Genomic DNA, 7,180 nt, shown 5'->3' with positions numbered 1-7,180 from the left:
TTGAGAAAGTCAAAAATCAAGTTAATATGTATGTGGTTCCAAAAAATATTTTTTATTTCAAAAGTACGATGTTATTTGCTATAGAACCTACACACAAAACTTTATTCAATGAAATGACTTTTGAAAAAAAAGTATTTTCATTTTATTTCGTTTTTTTTTACGAATCCAAAACGTGCAAAAATGTGATAAACTTCATTTTCTGTCAGTTTATACTCCGTTTGCTATCAAAATGTTTTTTACATTTTGATGGAAAAATTTTGTAAGCTTTTTAGAGCACCCTTTATTTTTTTTCTTTTTCGAATAAATCAGAAAAAATACTGGCTTAATCAAATAACAACTCTTTTGAACTCTAATACACATTTTGAACATTAGTTCTTTTCCTGATTCAGAGTTTAAAAAGAATATACAAATTTGAAGTGCTATTATTTCTAAACGGTGAGTAATACAAGAAAACTTTATAGCTCAGTTTCAAGTTTGTATAGCATTTTTCTTATCTATAATATGCAGTTTTTAAGATATGGGCTTTTTGTGACATGTGATCCCTCATAACATGCCTAGTGGACGGAATATACTTAATGGCTTTTGACAGATTGTAATCCACTTCAATACGAACTCTCTATACCGAAATTTAGCCTGTTACAATTTTTTTCCTTGAAAAAATCTTTTTTTAGTGGACTATCAAAGGTACAACCTCAGTTTTATAGCAGATGCAGATGTCCAATTATGTTTAATAATAAATACTTATTTCGAAAAACTGCACTAGACTTAAATATAATAATTTTAATGCCTTTTTAGTTTTAGCTTTCCAATTTTGGTGATTTTGGACTCACAATTTTAAATTTCTCTATACCAAACTAATTCGCAACTGAAAATTCAAAAAACCATAATAGAAGCCAATACATATCTAATCTAATCCACGTCCTGCTAAATCTATTTACCAAAATATACATTCACTCTGCTGTGACTCTCTGGATGCTCTCTGGCTAGCTACTCAACCTTATCCAACTCGTTAGAGCATAACGATGTAAAGGACTAATTTATATTCATTTTCATGCATCTATTGGCACAATTTATTCAAAATAGTTAAATGTGTACTTCTCCATCATTATATGCTACCTAAAACAAGAGTACCTATACCTACTTGAAGCTAAGCCCAGCCATCATCGGCATGGGTTTAAAACCTTCTACCCAAAGTCAAAGTGAATTTACCATATCAAAATATTCAAATACAATTAGTGAAGGTACATCATTTATGGGTCATTTGGCTAATTTTGATGAGGTGACGTGATTGGAAAATTGATATTGATAGTTAAATTTTAAGTAATGGGATAAAAGTGTGAGAGTGGTATTTCTGTAAGTGGAAGAGGATATCAAAGGTATTTATCAGATAAATAGGTCAGTTTGATTTAATTTTCAAATTCAATTTTTATTTTTGGTCAATAAATGTAATTTATTGCTTTTGCTGTGAAGTGGTTGTTAGCCAAAATATGGCAAAGAAATAAATGAATTACTCTAGATATAAATTCCATGTTACTAAATGTTAACTGCGAACTACATAGGAATACCCACATTGAATAGTAAAACAAATTCAAGAAGGAGTAATGCTTTTCAAACATCTTTTAAACACACAGGAATAAGTTGGTTACCGAAAAAACTATAGTTTCCTAGGAGTCAGAACCAAGAAATTCAATATTTCTTCAAGACGAAAACGTTTTCTATGCCGTCTTTGGTCAGATTATGACAAAGATGTTTTATAATTCGTTAAGAAAAACCAACACAAATGTAATAATTTATTCATAGTTTTGTTTTTAAAACATCCTTTTTTAGTCTATTTTCATAATCTTTTGAAAACTAAAAACTTGATTTATTCAACATTTAACTGAAGAGCGTTATTAATAAATTCAAAAGATTCCTTAAATGAAAATGTATCTTATATACGAGCAACAGTATTTTTAATCTTCCATGAAGGAGCTAGGAGTTTGATTTAGTAATTGCTCATATGAGTTATATGACTTGAAGTACATACAAACGAATATACATATAATTTATATAGTTACATACGGGTTTATTTATTTATGTTTGTGCGTTTCACATTGTATCTGACAGTTAAGCAATGACAAAAGACGTAAATTATGCATGAACTTGACTAATTTATCTTACTGTTGGTTTTATTATTGGGTAATGTGACTTTAACCATATTTGCAAATAAACTTTTTTTCATAAACAAACAAAACAAATTTTTTTCCTGTGAAAAAATCGTTAGTTTAAAACCGTGGTTTGTTTGCCCAAGATTAGCCCAGGATAACCCAACTTTTATGTTCGTTATCCTACCCTTAGTTTTAAAATAATTATAGAAGCATTATTTTTGATTTACCTGAACAAAAAAAAAAGTACGTATACACCACAGTGAACTTTTTAAAATTTATAATTTAGAAGATAAAATCCACTTGCGTGCAACTCAAATGTTATTTTTTTCAAGTGTAAAAATGATTGATTTTTTTGGTTTGCCATGTGGGCACCTAGAAAAGCTACATGCTTAGTGTAATTTATCCAAACGTTTTTCAAAAGTAACAACAAATATAAAATGATAAAATGGTGTGTGAGGTGATTTCTTTTTCAATACACGAATAGTATCTAGATACTTTTTAAACCTTTCTCAACTAAAGGAAAAAATTGTAGGCTACCCTGGGCAATCGAACCAGGCAGATTAAAAAAAAAAAAATATCCATAAAACTCCTATGTATTATAGACTAACGCAATCTATTAGTGTAAGGTAAAATAATATTTATATCTTTCCAACGCAATATTTTGAACACAGTTATCTGACTTTTGTCATGAAAAATGTCATTTTTTTTTTAGCTCAGGCAAAAGTAAAACCGAGCTACACGAATTGTAACTTGGTGTAGTTTAAGTTTAAATTTGGGAGATGTAAACATAACAATAAGTAATATTCTTTGAACAAAAAAAACAACGAACAAGGACTTCGCACTTTTTAAATACTTAGTTGGCTTTTAGCCAACTATCCTTTGTCATTGAAAATTTCAAGAACTTTTACTACTTTTGTCTCTTACAAGAATAATGATTTTCCAAAGAACAATTTATCAACACTAAAGATGATAATTGATAAGTCTCTGACAGTGCATCTACGCTCAATGTAAGGCCCTTTTTGTACGCTGTGACTGGAGTACATGGAAAACTTGAGAAAAATGCAGATCTGAAAAAAATTCCATGGAAATTCTGTTTTATCTGAATAAAAAATAACTATTCTTATGCGAAATACACTTGACTTCAATGCGATTTTATTCAACAAAAATAATTAGAATAATTAGATCTAGTAGAATGTACGTATAAGAGATGGGAAGACGTTTAATAAAAAAAACTCAGTATTTTCATAGGGTTTAATATAAAATTTATTGCTTAGTGAAATTATTAATAAAGCTAATTGTTTAATTTATACAGATTTTAGATTTAACTAAAATAAAAGGTTTTTTTTCATAAAAAACTGCGAAAACTGAAAACTGACTTCACTTGACTCTTACTTTTTCCTTTCAATCCCTATTCGGGAACAATTTTACAGCTTATTTAAAACATTGAAAGGGTTATAAAGTAAACAATTAAGGAAAATCAAGTTCTCAACTTTTAGTCGCTCTGTTTGGTCAGAACTTTTTTAATGGTTTTTATTATGTATCTGACCAATCAAAACATTGGTTCAGGTGGTCTGCGTTGAACCCGTCAATTGATAAAATGGTTAGATATAGGTTTCAGTACTACAATCGGCCATCCTGTTTTTCGGCTGTCTCACCAAACAGTAACAGAAGCAGAAACATTTTCTTTTTTGCTTACATTTTTATATCTTTCTATCTAATCGAATTCACTATCACCTTCGTTGCACCATGGTGGGCCGATGGAAAGGTGAATTCGGTCCTTCGGATTTCTAAATTTACAAATTGGTAATTTCTCTTGATTTTACAAACTCCATAGCTGCCTAAGTACATATATTTCTTATGTAATACATACACATACCTTAGTTTTTGTATTGCAATCAAATCGGCAATTTTTTATTCGTAGCAGCCTTATAGTATTTTGGTTATAGCCTTTTCATGTTTCTTCTTAAATATATGCAATCCGCTCATTAGCCTGGCTTCACATATTTGTCCTTTCATCTTCGAATTCCTCGGTATGTACGGTACGGAGCTCTTTAGTTCCTATATTTTTTTTTTCAAACAAATATAAGAACAAAATGTGATTTTAATTCTTTTGTTTGATGAATAAAAAAAAATATTTGGCGGGAAAACTTTCATGAATGCAAGCCAAGTAAAACAAAATAAACTTTATACAGATCCTTAAACAACGCTTGTCAAAACATAGATGATGCTGATGCAAAGTTATAGAAAAAATAAATTGCTTCTATTGATAAAGAACATGTATCAAAAGAATATACTTTTTATATGGGAATAAGATGGTGGAGAAACATAGAAAAAAGTTTTGGAAAAGTTGTCAAGCAGTATGCAATTGGTATAATAAGAGGGTGTGATGTTGTAGCAACATTGCCGGTGTTGGAAATTGTATGCTAACATCAAGGGTTGTTCTGTTAAGGAAATTTAGTTGAATATGGATGCTCTTCAATGAACTACTTAAGTTTCGCTGTCGCGCCGCTTACCTATTTCTATTGAACAAGAGAATTTATACATTTTATTTTTAAGCAGAAAGAAAAGTTGCCATTATAAATTAAAGGAAAAACAATGGCTGTGTTCCTTTGGGCTCAGCAAAGTAATTTTTAGTACTTCTGAATCCATTCAAAGACATTTTTTCTATAGAAGAAATGGAGTTGAATACAACCAGAAGTATTTAGCAGTAGATACTTAAGGCCAAAGGAACACAGCTAATATTCCCCATTCGTCACAATAAACCAATTCGATACAATCGAACGATATGGTTTTGCCTTTAACAATTATTATTCAAGTTATACTGTTTTTAATTTAATATTATGCAAAAACAGCATAAAAAAAACGAGTTTAAGGTAGAATGTATATTTAATCCAAATTGGCGAATCTATTGCGAAATCCTTTTACATTTTTGTTTCCTAATAAGGATGAATTTTATAGTTGATTTTGAACTGAAAAACAAAAACAATTAGAATTGAAATATTAAATTACAATTTTGCTAAGGTAAAAAAAAATTCAAAAAAACCAAAATTTTCCAGGTCTGAACAGTAATTCTGATTTTTTGATTTGATTTATTGAGCACGTTAAAATCCTAACGTTATAGGCTATTGATTATGTCGAAAAAAACATGGCAATAAGGAACTAAGACGTTCACGGGGTTTTATTGCAGGAATCGTTCAATGGGTTATAAGAGAAGATAAAACCGCGGAGTGCTATTAAATGAGAGGGTGGAAACTGAGGATAGGGGTGCAAAAGCCCCCTTTTTGGTTTTTTCAATATATGTACGTCGTAAACCAAGCAAAATTTTGATATATTGCACCTATAACGTTTTGTAGAGAATTAAATTTCCTATTGGAATAATGTTTTTTAAAAATTGAAAAAAAAAATGTCCATACCAAAATAGTCGAAACAATCATAAAAAAAAAATATCAAAAAAATCGATTTTTTGAGTTTTTCTGCTTTTTTAGTTGTACATTTTTTTGGGTTGAGATAGACATAAACATTGTTCTAAAGAAAAAAAGAAAATTAAATTTCCTTCAAAATGCTGTACTCACTAAATTTTTTCATTGAAAATTAACCGAAGTATGGCCATTTTAATCTATCTTTTTTTCGCATTTTTAGTTTTACTCAAGTAAAACAGAAACATTTGAGCGGAAAGACCGATAACTTCAGCACCAAGAACTGATTCTGAGATTTTGTAGAGGGGTTAAATACAATCATTGTTTACTATGGAAGGGGGGGGCTATGTCCCCCCGTTTTGGAAGGAGGGGCAATTTTCTTAAAAAAAATACTTTAAATAAAAAAAATTATTAAAAAACAACGGCAACACTTACAGTTTTGATTGAAACTTTTTTCAAAAGCTAGAAATATAAACTTAATATTAGTTTTAAAATGAAGTTATTTTAATCAACTGTTTAATATTACAATTACAATTACAATTACAATTACAATTACAATTACAATTACAATTACAATTACAATTACAATTACAATTACAATTACAATTACAATTACAATTACAATTACAATTACAATTACAATTACAATTACAATTACAATTACAATTACAATTACAATTACAATTACAATTACAATTACAATTACAATTACAATTACAATTACAATTACAATTACAATTACAATTACAATTACAATTACAATTACAATTACAATTACAATTACAATTACAATTACAATTACAATTACAATTACAATTACAATTACAATTACAATTACAATTACAATTACAATTACAATTACAATTACAATTACAATTACAATTACAATTACAATTACAATTACAATTACAATTACAATTACAATTACAATTACAATTACAATTACAATTACAATTACAATTACAATTACAATTACAATTACAATTACAATTACAATTACAATTACAATTACAATTACAATTACAATTACAATTACAATTACAATTACAATTACAATTACAATTACAATTACAATTACAATTACAATTACAATTACAATTACAATTACAATTACAATTACAATTACAATTACAATTACAATTACAATTACAATTACAATTACAATTACAATTACAATTACAATTACAATTACAATTACAATTACAATTACAATTACAATTACAATTACAATTACAATTACAATTACAATTACAATTACAATTACAATTACAATTACAATTACAATTACAATTACAATTACAATTACAATTACAATTACAATTACAATTACAATTACAATTACAATTACAATTACAATTACAATTACAATTACAATTACAATTACAATTACAATTACAATTACAATTACAATTACAATTACAATTACAATTACAATTACAATTACAATTACAATTACAATTACAATTACAATTACAATTACAATTACAATTACAATTACAATTACAATTACAATTACAATTACAATTACAATTACAATTACAATTACAATTACAATTACAATTACAATTACAATTACAATTACAATTACAATTACAATTACAATTACAATTACAATTA

This window comes from Episyrphus balteatus, chromosome 2 (assembly GCF_945859705.1).
Source record: "Episyrphus balteatus chromosome 2, idEpiBalt1.1, whole genome shotgun sequence".
Classification (NCBI taxonomy): Eukaryota; Metazoa; Arthropoda; class Insecta; order Diptera; family Syrphidae; genus Episyrphus; species Episyrphus balteatus.
Note: the sequence above shows the minus strand (reverse complement) of the source record.